Genomic DNA, 14,879 nt, shown 5'->3' with positions numbered 1-14,879 from the left:
GATTCCTATTACAAGAACATGATCAATCTCATACATCACATATCATTCATCACATTCTTTTTGGCCATATCACATCACATAGCATACCCCGCAAAAACAAGTTAGACGTCCTCTAATTGTTGTTTGCATGTTTTACATGGCTGCTATGGGTTTCTAGCAAGAACGTTTCTTACCTATGCAAAAACCACAACATGATATGTCAATTGCTATTTACCCTTCATAAGGACCCTTTCCATCGAATCCGATCTGACTAAAGTGGGAGAGACTGGCACCCGCTAGCCACCTTATGCAACAAGTGCATGTTAGTCGGTGGAACCTGTCTCATGTAAGTGTACGTGTAAGGTCGGTCCGGGCCGCTTCATCCCACAATGCCGCCGAATCAAGATTGGACTAGTAACGGTAAGCATATTTAACAAAATCAATGCCCACAACTACTTTGTGTTCTACTCGTGCATAGAATCTATGCAATAGACCTAGCTCATGATGCCACTGTTGGGGAACGTAGCAGAAATTCAAAAAAATTCCTATATGTCACCAAGATCTATCTATGGAGAGACTAGCAACGAGAGAGAGGGGAGTGCATCTACATACCCTTGTAGATCGCTAAGAGGAAGCGTTCAAGAGAACGGGGTTGAAGGAGTCGTACTCGTCATGATCCAAATCACCGGAGATCCTAGTGCCGAACGGACGGCACCTCCGCGTTCAACACACGTGCAGCCCGGTGACGTCTCCCATGCCTTGATCCAGCAAGGAGATAGGGAGAGGTTGGGGAAGACTCCGTCCAGCAGTAGCACGACAGCGTGGTGGTGGTGGAGGAGCGTGGCAATCCCGTAGGGCTTCGCCAAGCACCGCGGGAGAGGAGGAGTACTTGGGAGAGGGGGAGGGCTGCGCCAGAACTTGGGGTGCGGCTGCCCTCCCACCCCTCCACTATTTATAGGTGGGGAGAGAAGGGGGGCGGCCCCCCTAGATCCCATCTAGGGTTGGGGGCGGCGGCCAAGGGGGGGAGGAGTGCCTCCCAAGTCAAGTGGAGGCCCTCCCCTTTAGGGTTTCCCCTCTCCCATGCGCATGGGCCTTGGGGGGGCTGGTGCCCCTGGCCCATTAAGGCTAGGGTCCCCCTTACAGACCATGCTGCTGTATTGGACGTGGTGGAACAATTTCTGGACCTCCGGAATCCTCCGGAACGTTCTGGAAGCTTCCCGGTACAATACCAGAAAAACCCGAACTTTTCCCGGAACCCGAACAACAACTTTCCATATATAAATCTTTACCTCCGGACCATTCCGGATCTCCTCTTGACGTCCGGGATCTCATCCGGAACTCCGAACAACATTCGGTAACCACATATATCTATTCCCTATAACCCTAGTGTCATCGAACCTTAAGTGTGTAGACCCTACGGGTTCAGGAACCATGCAGACATGACTGAGACGTTCTTCGGTCAATAACCAACAGAGGGATCTGGATACCCATGTTGGCTCCCACATGTTCCACGATGATCTCATCGGATGAACCACGATGTCAAGGACTCAATCGATCCCGTATACAATTCCCTTTGTCTAGCGGTATTATACTTGCCCGAGATTCAATCGTCGGTATGCCGATACCTTGTTCTATCTCGTTACCGGCAAGTCTCTTTACTCCTTCCGTAACACATCATCCCGTTATCAACCCCTTGGTCACATTGTGCACATTATGATTATGTCCTACCGAGTGGGCCCAGAGATACCTCTCCGTCAACCGGAGTGACAAATCCCAGTCTCGATTTGTGCCAACCCAACAGACAGTTTTGGAGATACCCGTAGTGCACCTTTATAGCCACCCAGTTACGTTGTGACGTTTGGTACACCCAAAGCATTCCTACGGTATCCGGGAGTTGCACAATCTCATGGTCTAAGGAAATGATACTTGACATTAGAAAAGCTTTAGCATACGAACTACACGATCTATGTGCTAGGCTTAGGATTGGGTCTTGTCCATCACATCATTCTCCTAATGATGTGATCCCGTTATCAACGACATCCAATGTCCATGGTCAGGAAACTGTAACCATCTATTGATCAACGAGCTAGTCAATTAGAGGCTTACTAGGGACATGGTGTTGTCTATGTACCCACACATGTATCTTAGTTTCCTATCAATACAATTACAACATGGATAATAAACGATTGTCATGAACTAGGAAATATAATAATAATAACTAATTTATTATTGCCTCTAGGGCATATTTCCAACAAAAGTCTCGAAGACTGTTAATGCCGTATTGGTATCCCTGGGCTGGTGCTCTGTGGATGCTGGGCTTAGAAGCTCTTCGCCACTTTTGGCCACCTGCCGGAGTATCCAACATGCTCTAAGGCTATGAGTTGGTGTGGCGCCCTCTGTACTATGAATTTTACAGGGTCCGTTGAGCCATCCCTCCAGTACGGTTCCATGCCCCGTAGGGGTTTTTTGTTTTTTGGTGTTTAACCCGGGTGATTGGCGATAATGCACCCTTTTATTTCGGACTGGGTTTGTATTCAGGGTCGGATTGTCCCAAAATCTTACTTCGGTTTTCCAGGCGCTTTCCATTGCACAGTACTTTCATACTATGGACGCCAAGTCAGCAAAGCGTGTAATTTCACGGCGACCTATGTCGTTGAGGATTCCCTTGTCCATGCAATTATTGCAGAAGAATGAAATTGCGTCTTCCTCGCGGCAGTCCTTTATCCTATTCATAACCAGGAGGAATCTGGCCCAGTAATGATGTACTGTTTCCTCAGGCTCTTGCCTAATTTTGGATAGATCGCCTATGTTCGGATGGGTGGGTGGAATTAGATCCGAAACCTCACCCAATCTGAGGCTCAAGGGCCAAGGAGTTTCCGAACTCAGAAGCTTGGATTCTTGGATGTTGTCCAATGACCCGTTGCCTGACTCTAAGTTCAGGTCTTGAGTGACGTCCTCCCCTCCGCGGGTATCTGGCTTGGAGGGATCGGGAATTCGGACATAGCTAGTCGTTAAGATAGATGAAGGGTCACCGCATTGTTCCTCCACCACAGCAACGTGATGGGTGACCTGGGGAGAGTTAATCTCTCTGAGATCGGGTTTAGGCCCAATCTGATCTAGTCTGTAGTGACTCCCAGGGCGGCGATGTGATCCAGGAGCTCGTTTAAGGAAGAGAGCTCCGTCGGATCTGATTGCTCGGCGAGTTCCGAGTTGACGTGAAGATTGCTTTTGATGACCCGAGAAGTCATCGTCGGCGCGGCGGCCGAACAGGCGGTCATAAGAAAACCGCCTAGCCGGATAGTTTGGCAGATAGCCAAAGCTCATTTAGCAACAATGTCGTCTTTAAAGACAGGATGAGGCATCCTTCCTGATGGCGATGGCACAGAGGAACTCTCAATGAAAGCACCAATGTCGGTGTCAAAACCGGCGAATCTCGGGTAGGGGGTCTCGAACTGTGCGTCTAGGCGGATGGTAACAGGAGACAAGGGACACGATGTTTTTACCCAGGTTCGGGCCCTCTCGATGGAGGTAAAACGCTGCTCCTGCTTGATTAATATTGATGATATGGGTAGTACAAGAGTAGATCTACCACGAGATCAGAGAGGCTAAATCCTAGAAGCTAGTCTATGGTATGATTGTTGTTCGTCCTACGGACTAAAACCCTCCGGTTTATATAGACACCGGAGAGGGCTAGGGTTACACAGAGTCGGTTACAATGGGAGGAGATCTACATATCCGTATCGCCAAGGTTGCTTTCCACGCCAAGGAAAGTCCCATCCGGACACGGGACGAAGTCTTCAATCTTGTATCTTCATAGTCCAGGAGTCCGGCCAAAGGCTATAATCCAGCTATCCGGACACCCCCTAATCCAGGACTCCCTCAATAGGCATACTTGTGAGAACCGAATTAATCAGAATCAGTCGTCCTCCGTATAACATAAGCTTGCCCTTCCAGCACCTCAGTTTTTTTTCAAATCGATCCTCAATGCACTTCCACTCTTTGTTGGAGAGCTTACGATGATGGATTGGTATACCCAAATACGTGAATGGTAATTAAAGACCCCAATTCGCACCCGAACAATTCCTTGTAAGATTCTTGTGTTGGGGAACGTAGTAATTTAAAAAAAATCCTACACACACACAAGATCATGGTGATGGCATAGCAACGAGAAGGGAAGAGTGTTGTCCACGTACCCTCGTAGACCATAAGCGGAAGCGTTATGACAATGCGGTTGATGTAGTCGTACGTCTTCACGATCCGACCGATCCAAGCACCGAACGTACGGCACCTCCAAGTTCAGCACACGTTCAGCTCGATGACGATCCCCGGGCTCCGATTCAGCAAAGCTTCGGGGATGAGTTCCGTTAGCACGACGGCGTGGTGACGATGATGATGTTCTACCGGCGCAAGGGCTTCGCCTAAACTCCGCGACGATATGACCGAGGTGGAATATGGTGGAGGGGGGCACCGCACACGGCTAAGGAACGATCCGTAGATCAACTTGTGTTCCATGGGGTGCCCCCCTGCCCCCGTATATAAAGGAGCAAGGGGAGGGCTGGCCAAGGAGGAGGAGGCGCGCCCAAGGGGGGAGTCCTACTCCCAACGGGAGTAGGACTCCTCCTTTCCTAGTAGGAGTAGGAGAGAAGGAAGGGGAAGAGAGAAGGGAAGGAAGCAGGGGGTGCGGCCCCTCCCCCTAGTCCAATTCGGACTAGGCCTTGGGGGGGCGCGCGGCCTTCCCTAGGCAGCCCCTCTCTCTTTCCCGTATGGCCCAACAAGGCCCATATACTCCTCGGCGAATTCCCGTAACTCTCCGGTACTCCGAAAAATACCCGAATCACTCGGAACCTTTCCGAACTCCGAATATAGTCGTCCAATATATCGATCTTTATGTCTCGACCATTTAGAGACTCCTCGTCATGTCCCCGATCTCATCCGGGACTCCGAACTCCTTAGGTACATCAAAACTCATAAACTCATAATATAACTGTCATCAAAACCTTAAGCGTGCGGACCCTACGGGTTCGAGAACTATGTAGACATGACCTAGAACTATTCTTGGTCAATAACCAATAGCGGAACCTGGATGCCCATATTGGCTCCTACATATTCTACGAAGATCTTTATCGGTCAAACCGCATAACAACATACTTTGTTCCCTTTGTCATAGGTATGTTACTTGCCCGAGATTCGATCGTCGGTATCCAATACCTAGTTCAATCTCGTTACCGGCAAGTCTCTTTACTCGTTACGTAATGCATCATTCCGTAACTAACTCATTAGCTACATTGCTTGCAAGGCTTATAGTGATGTGCATTACCGAGAGGGCCCAGAGATACCTCTCCGACAATCGGAGTGACAAAACCTAATCTCGAAATACGCCAACCCAACATGTACCTTTGGAGACACCTGTAGTACTCCTTTATAATCACCCAGTTACATTGTGACGTTTGGTAGCACCCAAAGTGTTCCTCCGGTAAACGGGGGTTGCATAATCTCATAGTTACAGGAACATGTATAAGTCATGAAGAAAGCAATAGCAACATACTAAACGATCAAGTGCTAAGCTAACGGAATGGGTCAAGTCAATCACATCATTCTCCTAATGATGTGATACCATTAATCAAATGACAACTCTTTTGTCCATGGTTAGGAAACATAACCATCTTTGATAAACGAGCTAGTTAAGTAGAGGCATACTAGTGACACTATGTTTGTCTATGTATTCACACATGTATTATGTTTCCGGTTAATACAATTCTAGCATGAATAATAAACATTTATCATGATATAAGGAAATAAATAATAACTTTATTATTGCCTCTAGGGCATATTTCCTTCAGTCTCCCACTTGCACTAGAGTCAATAATCTAGTTCACATCGCCATGTGATTTAGCACCAATATTCACATCTGTATGTGATTAATACCCATAGTTCACATCGTCATGTGATCAACACCCAAAGGGTTTACTAGAGTCAATAATCTAGTTCACATTGCTATGTGATTAACACCCAAAGAGTACTAAGGTATGATCATGTTTTGCTTGTGAGAGAACTTTAGTCAACGGGTCTGTCATATTTAGAGCCGTATGTATTTTGCAAATATTCTATGTCTACAATGCTTTGCATGGAGCTACTCTAGCTAATTGCTCCCACTTTCAATATGTATCCAGATTGAGACTTAGAGTCATTTGGATTAGTGTAAAAGTTTGCATTGATGTAACTCTTTACGACGAACTCTTTTATCACCTCCATAATCGAGAAACATATCCTTATTCTACTAAGGATAATTTTGACCAATGTCCAGTGATCTACTCCTAGATCACTATTGTACTCCCTTGCCAAACCAGGGCAGAGTATACAATAGGTCTGGTCCATAGCATGGCATACTTTTATAGAACATATGACTGATGCATAGGGAATGACTTTCATTCTCTTTCTATTTTCTGCCGTGGTCGGGTCTTGAGTCTTACTCAATTTCACACCTTTGCAACACAGGCGAGAACTCTTTCTTTGACTGTTCCATTTTGAATTATTTCAAAATCTTGACAAGGTATGTACTTATTGAAAAACTTATCAAGCGTCTTGATCTATCTCAATAGATCTTGATGCTTAATATGTAAGCAGCTTCACTGAGATCTTTCTTTGAAAAACTCCTTTCAAACACTCCTTTATGCTTTGCAGAATAATTCTACATTATTTCCGATCAACAATATGTCATTCACATATACTTATCAGAAATGTTGTAGTGCTCCCACTCACTTTCTTGTAAATACAGGCCTTTCCAAAAGTCTGTATAAAACCATATACTTTGATCAACTCATCAAAGCGTATATTCCAACTCCGAGATGCTTGCACCAGTCCATTGATGGATCGCTGGAGCTTGCACATTTTGTTAGCACCTTTAGGATTAGCAAAACCTTCTGGTTGCATCATATACAACTCTTGTTTAAAAATCCATTAAGAATGCAGTTTTGACATCCATTTGCCAGATTTCATAAAATGTGGCAATTGCTAACATGATTCAGACAGACTTAAGCATCGATACGAGTGAGAAAATCTCATCGTATTCAACACCTTGAACTTGTCAAAAACCTTTTGCAACAAGTCGAGCTTAGTAGATAGTAACACTACTATCAGTGTCCGTCTTCCTCTTGAAGATCCATTTATTTAACATGGCTTGCTGATCATCGAGCAAGTCAATCAAAGTCCATACTTTGTTCTCATACATGGATCATATCTTAGATTTTATGGCCTCAAGCCATTTCGTGGAATCTGGGCTCATCATCGCTTCCTCATATTTCGTAGGTTCATCATGGTCTAGTAACATGACTTCCAGAACATGATTACCGTACCACTCTGGTGCGGATCTTACTCTGGAAGACCTACGAGGTTTGGTAGCAACTTGATCTGAAGTTTCATGATCATCATCATTAACTTCCTCACTAATTGGTGTAGGAATCACTGGAACTGATTTCTGTGATGAACTACTTTCCAATAAGGGAGAAGGTACAATTACCTCATCAAGTTCTACTTTCCTCCCACTCACTTCTTTTGAGAGAAACTTCTTCCCTAGAAAGGATCCATATTAGCAACGAATAACTTGCCTTCGGATATGTGATAGAAGGTGTATTCTATGAAGACGCACTTCTCCGATTTGGGTTCGAGCTTATCAAGTTGAAAACCTTTTTTCATATAAGCATCGCAACTCCAAACTTTAAGAAACGACAGCTTAGGTTTACTGCTAAACCATAGTTCATATGGTGTCATCTCAATGGATTTAGATGGTGCCCTATTAAACGTGAATGCAGCTGTCTCTAATGCATAGCCTCAAAAACGATAGTGGTAAACCGATAAGAGACATCATAGATCGCACCATATCTAGTAAAGTATGATTACGACGTCCGGACACACCATTACATTGTGGTGTTCCAGATGGCGTGAGTTGCGAAACTATTTCACATTGTTTCAAATGAAGACCAAACTCATAACTCAAATATTCGTCTCCACGATCAGATCATAGAAACTTTATTTTTCTTGTTACGATGATTTTTCCACTTCACTCTGAAATTCTTTGAACTTTTCAACTATTTCAGACTTATGTTTCATCAAGTAGATATACCCATATCTGCTCAAATCATTTGTGAAGGTTAGAAAATAACGATACTTGCCACGAGCCTTAACACTCATCAGATCGCATACATCGGTATGTATTATTTCCAATAAGTCAGTAGCTCGTTCCATTGTTCCGGAGAACGGAGTTTTAGTCATCTTGCCCAAAAGGCACGGTTCGCAAGCATCAAATGATTCATAACCAAGTGATTCCGAAAATCCATCTTTATGGAATTTCTTCATGCGCTTTACACCGATATGACCCAAACGGCAATGCCACAAATAAGTTGCACTATCATTATTAACTTTGCATCTTTTGGCATCAATATTATGAATATGTGTATCACTACGATCGAGATCCAACAAACTATTTTCATTGGGTGTATGACCATCAAAGGTTTTATTCATTTAAACAGAACAACAATTATTCTCTGATTTTAAATGAATAACCGTATTGCAATAAACATGATCAAATCATATTCATGCTCAACGCAAACGCCAAATAACATTTATTTAGGTTCAACACTAATCCCGAAAGTATAGGGAGTGTGCGATGATGATCATATCAATCTTGGAACCACTTCCAACACACATCGTCACTTCACCCTCAACTAGTTTCTGTTTATTCTGTAACTCCTGTTTTGAGTTACTAATCTTAGCAACCGAACAAGTATCAAATACTCAGGGGCTACTATAAACACTAGTAAAGTACACATCAATAACATGTATATCAAATATACCCTTGTTCACTTTGCCATCCTTCTTATCCACCAAATATTCAAGGCATTTCCGCTTCTAGTGGCCTTTTCCTTTGCAGTATAATCACTCAATTTCAGGCTTTGGTCCAGCTTTGGGCTTCTTCGCGGGAGTGACAACTTGCTTGCCATTCTACTTGAAGTTCCCCTTTCTTTCCCTTTGCCCTTTTTCCTGAAACTAGTGATCTTGTCAACCATCAACACTTGATGCTCTTTCTTGATTTCTACCTTCGTCGATTTCAACATCACAAAGAGCTCGGGAATTGCTTTCGTCATCCCTTGCATACTATAGTTCATCACAAAGTTCTACTAACTTGGTGATGGTAACTAGAGAATTCTGTCAATCACTATCTTATCTGGAAGATTAACTCCCACTTGATTCAAGCGATTGAAGTACCCAGACAATCTGAGCACATGCTCACTAGTTGAGCGATTCTCCTCCATCTTTTAGCTATAGAACTTTCTGGAGACTTCATATATCTCAACTCGGGTATTTACTTGAAATATTAACTTCAACTCCTGGAACATCTCATATGGTCCATGACATTCAAAACGTCTTTGAAGTTCCGATTCTAAGCCGTTAAGCATGGTGCACTAAACTATCAAGTAGTCATCATATTGAGCTAGCCAAACGTTCATAACGTCTGCATCTGCTCCTGCAATTGGTCTGTCACCTAGCGGTGCATTAAGGACATAATTCTTCTATGCAACAATGAGGATAAACCTCAGATCACGGATCCAATCCGCATCATTGCTACTAACATCTTTCAACACAATTTTCTCTAGGAACATATCAAAATAAACATATGAAAGGAACAACGCAAGCAATTGATCTACAACATAATTTGCAAAATACTACCAGGACTAAGTTCATGATAAATTTAAGTTCAATTAATCATATTACTTAAGAACTCCCACTTAGATAGACATCTCTCTAGTCATCTAAGTGATCACGTGATCCAAATCAACTAAACCATGTCCGATCATCACGTGAGATGGAGTAGTTTCAATGGTGAACATCACTATGTTGATCATATCTACTATATGATTCACGCTCGACCTTTCGGTCTCCGTGTTCCGAGGCCATATCTGTATATGCTAGGCTCGTCAAGTATGACCTGAGTATTCCGCGTGTGCAACTGTTTTGCACCCGTTGTATTTGAACGTATAGCCTATCACACCCGATCATCACGTGGTGTCTCAGCACGAAGAACTTTCGCAACGGTGCATACTCAGGGAGAACACTTCTTGATTATTAAGTGAGAGATCATCTTAAAATGCTACCGTCAAACAAAGCAAGATAAGATGCATAAAGGATAAACATCACATGCAATCAATATAAGTGATATGATATGGCCATCATCATCTTGTGCTTGTGATCTCCATCTTCGAAGCACCATCGTGATCATCATCGTCACCGGCGCGACACCTTGATCTCCATCGTAGCATCGTTATCATTACGCCATCTATTGCTTCTATGACTATCGCTACCGCTTAGTGATAAAGTAAAGCAATTACAGGGCGTTTGCATTTCATACAATAAAGCGACAACCATATGGCTCCTACCAGTTGCCGATAACTTTGGTTACAAAACATGATCATCTCATACAACAAAATATAGCATCACGTCTTGACCATATCACATCACAACATGCCCTGCAAAAACAAGTTAGACGTCCTCTACTTTGTTGTTGCAAATTTTACGTGGCTGCTACGGGCTTTAGCAAGAACCGTTCTTACCTACGCATAAAAACCACAACGATAGTTCGTCAAGTTGGTGCTGTTTTAACCTTCGCAAGGACCGGGCGTAGCCACACTCGATTCAGCTAAAGTGAGAGAGACAGACACCCGCCAGCCACCTTTAAGCACAAGTGCTCGTAACGGTGAAGCCAGTCTCGCGGAAGCGTACGCGTAATGTCGGTCCGGGCCGCTTCATCTCACAATACCGCCGAACCAAAGTATGACATGTTGGTAAGCAGTATGACTTGTATCGCCCACAACTCACTTGTGTTCTACTCGTGCATATAACATCAACGCATAAAACCTAGGCTCGGATGCCACTGTTGGGGAATGTAGTAATTTCAAAAAAAAATCCTACGCACACGCAAGATCATGGTGATGGCATAGCAACGAGAAGGGAAGAGTGTAGTCCACGTACCCTTGTAGACCGTAAGCGGAAGCGTTATGACAACGCGGTTGATGTAGTCGTATGTCTTCACGATACGACCGATCCAAGCACCCAACGTACGGCACCTCCGAGTTCAGCACACGTTCAGCTCGATGACGATCCCCGGGCTCCGATCCAGCAAAGCTTCGGGGATGAGTTCCGTCAGCACGATGGCGTGGTGACGATGATGATGCTCTACCGGCGCAAGGGCTTCGCCTAAACTCCACGACAATATGACCGAGGTGGAATATGGTGGAGGGGGGCACCGCACACGGCTAAGGAACGATCCGTAGATCAACTTGTGTTCCATGGGGTGCCCCCTTGCCCCCGTATATAAAGGAGCAAGGGGAGGGCCGGCCAAGGAGGAGGAGGCGCGCCCAAGGGGGGAGTCCTACTTCCAACGGGAGTAGGACTCCTCCTTTCCTAGTAGGAGTAGGAGAGAAGGAAGGGGAAGAGAGAAGGGAAGGAAGGAGGGGGTGCGGCCCCTCCCCCTAGTCCAATTCGGACTAGGCCTTGGGGGGGCGCGCGGCCTGCCCTAGGCAGCCCCTCTCTCTTTCTCGTATGGCCCAACAAGGCCCATATACTCCCCGGCGAATTCCCGTAACTCTCCGGTACTCCGAAAAATACCCGAATCACTCGGAACCTTTCCGAACTCCGAATATAGTCGTCCAATATATCTATCTTTACGTCTCGACCATTTCGAGACTCCTCGTCATGTCCCCGATCTCATCCGAGACTCCGAACTCCTTCGGTACATCAAAACTCATAAACTCATAATATAACTGTCATCGAAACCTTAAGCGTGCGGACCCTACGGGTTCGAGAACTATGTAGACCTAGAACTATTCTTGGTCAATAACCAATAGCGGAACCTGGATGCCCATATTGGCTCCTACATATTCTATGAAGATCTTTATCGGTCAAACCGCATAACAACATACTTTGTTCCCTTTGTCATCGGTATGTTACTTGCCCGAGATTCGATCGTCGGTATCCAATACCTAGTTCAATCTCGTTACCAGCAAGTCTCTTTACTCATTACGTAATGCATCATTCCGTAACTAACTCATTAGCTACATTGCTTGCAAGGCTTATAGTGATGTGCATTACCGAGAGGGCCCAGAGATACCTCTCCGACAATCGGAGTGACAAAACCTAATCTCGAAATACGCCAACCCAACATGTACCTTTGGAGACACCTGTAGTACTCCTTTATAATCATCCAGTTACGTTGTGACGTTTGGTAGCACCCAAAGTGTTCCTCCGGTAAACGGGAGTTGCATAATCTCATAGTTATAGGAACATGTATAAGTCATGAAGAAAGCAATAGCAACATACTAAACGATCAAGTGCTAAGCTAACGGAATGGGTCAAGTCAATCACATCATTCTCCTAATGATGTGATCCCGTTAATCAAATGACAACTCTTTTGTCCATGGTTAGGAAACATAACCATCTTTGATAAACGAGCTAGTCAAGTAGAGGCATACTAGTGACACTATGTTTGTCTATGTATTCACACATGTATTATGTTTCCGGTTAATACAATTCTAGCATGAATAATAAACATTTATCATGATATAAGGAAATAAATAATAACTTTATTATTGCCTCTAGGGCATATTTCCTTCATCTTGTTCTTCTTTATCTCTTCCAAAGCAGAACAATTCACTTTTATGGAAGTTAATCTTTAACCCCGATAATTATTCGAACAAGCACAACACAAGCTTCATGTTTCTTGCTTTCGCCAAATCATGCTCCATGAAGATAATAGTATCATCAACGTATTGTAGGATAGACACTCCTCCGTCAACTAAATGCGGAACGAGGCCACCTACCTGGCCGTCATCCTTAGCCCTTCCTATTAGGATTGTCAACATGTCGACCACAATGTTGAACAGAATCGGTGACATCGGATCTCCTTGTCTCAGACCCTTCTGTATCTGGAAATAATGACCTATGTCATCATTCACTTTGATTCCAACACTCCCTTTTTGTGTGAAAGAATCTACTTGGTCCCTCCATGACTGACCGAATCCTTTCATACGCAAGGCCTGCTGCAGAAATGGCCATTTTACCTTATCGTACGCTTTCTCAAAATCCACTTTGAAAACCACCCCATCTAGTTTTTTGTATGAATTTCATGGAGCGTTTCATGTAGGACCAAAACCCCTTCTAGGATGTTCCTGTCCGGCATGAAAGCAGTTTGAGATGGGTGCACCACAGAATGCGCAATCTGCGTAAGCCTATTAATCCCAACTTTGGTAAATTTTTTGAAGCTGACATTGAGAAGACAGATCGGCCTGAATTGCTCGATCCACACGGCCTCTGTTTTCTTAGGAAGCAAAGTAATCGTTCCGAAGTTCATCTGAAACAACTGCAATTGTCCCGCGAAAAGATCCTGGAACATCGGGAGCAAGTCCCCCTTAATGATGTGCTAACACTTTTTAAAAAATTCCGCCGGAAACCCATCCGGTCCTGGAGCTTTATTATTCTTCATCTGTGAAATTGCTTCAAACACCTCTTTCTCCGAAAATGGGGCTGTCAAAATATCATTCTCATCCGCTGCGAGTTGAGGCACATCCTCAACCCTCAACTCATCCAAGGATACGAAGTTATCCTTAGGTGGCCCAAACAACTGCTTATAGTAATTGGTGATATAGTCCGTGCCTAATTTCTTAAACTTGTGAAATTTTTTTCAAATCCGTGTTTTCTTTCAAATACATGAACGATTTCCAAATCCACGAACTTGTCTCAATTTTTACAAATGGTTTCCAAAACCTGTGATTTTTTTTCCAAATTAATGATTTTTTTTCAAATCAGTGAACTTTTTTTTTAAATCGATGAACTTTTTTTAAATCCATGATTTTTTTTAAAAATCCAAGAACCTTTTAAATTTTCATGGTCTTTTTCAAATTTAATGAACTTTTCAAAGTTTTAAATTTTTGTGGAATTCGTGAATTATTTTAAAATTTTGTGATCTTTTTCAAATTCACATAACTTTTAAAAATTTGTGAACTTCTTGTAGATTGGCAAACTTTTTTCAAATATGTAATATTTTTTCAAATTCATGAACCTTCTTCAAATCTGTCAGTTTATAAATCCGTGAACTTTTTGTGTGTCCCACGAACTATTTTCACATCCAAAAAAATTGTCAAATTCATAAACCATATTCTAAACCCATCAAACTGTTTTGATTTCAGAGTTTTTAAAATCCGTAAACTCTAATACAAAGGGAACAGAAAAAATCAGCAAAAACAAGAGAGAATAATCTATGTCCGAGAGAGAGGAAAGCCGAACGAGCGAAGGGGCACTAGATGGACCGTGGCCCAGAAACATTCGTAGTGTGCGCTAGGGAGAATTCACTGTGCAATAGGCGTAGAAGACGAGATCTCTTCGGGGAGTAGCATGAAATTGATGGCGCCCGACTATGCCAGCCCATTCGTGCGCGGAAATAGAAAAAAAAATACCAAAAAGGGAATAGTAGTGCGTGGGCTTTAACCTTGTAAAACTCGCTACTGAGCGCTCGGCGAGAGCCCACACAATTTGATAACCTTACATGTCTAACTAGTAAACTCGGACTACTGGAACTATCCCTCAGCGACCAGTTTACTGTAGTGAATCGGTCTTTTCCCCACTATTTCTTTTTCTTTTTTTATACTTTTTGTTTCTTTCTTTTTCTTTCTCAAAAAATGCTCAGACTTTTAAATTATGATTATAAATTATTGTTTCTTCAAATATTTATTAAATGTATTTCAAAAGCATTTACTATTCTTAATTGTCTCACTTTGCATTTTATTAGTTATGTTAAAAACTTAAAATAACAGTTTTAAGTACTTGTTGTTTTTGTTTTTTCGTATGGCACTCTT

The sequence above is a fragment of the Triticum aestivum genome, chromosome 6B (assembly GCF_018294505.1).
Source record: "Triticum aestivum cultivar Chinese Spring chromosome 6B, IWGSC CS RefSeq v2.1, whole genome shotgun sequence".
NCBI lineage: Eukaryota > Viridiplantae > Streptophyta > Magnoliopsida > Poales > Poaceae > Triticum > Triticum aestivum.
The sequence above is the reverse complement of the archived record's forward strand: the minus strand, read 5'-3'. Positions refer to the sequence as shown.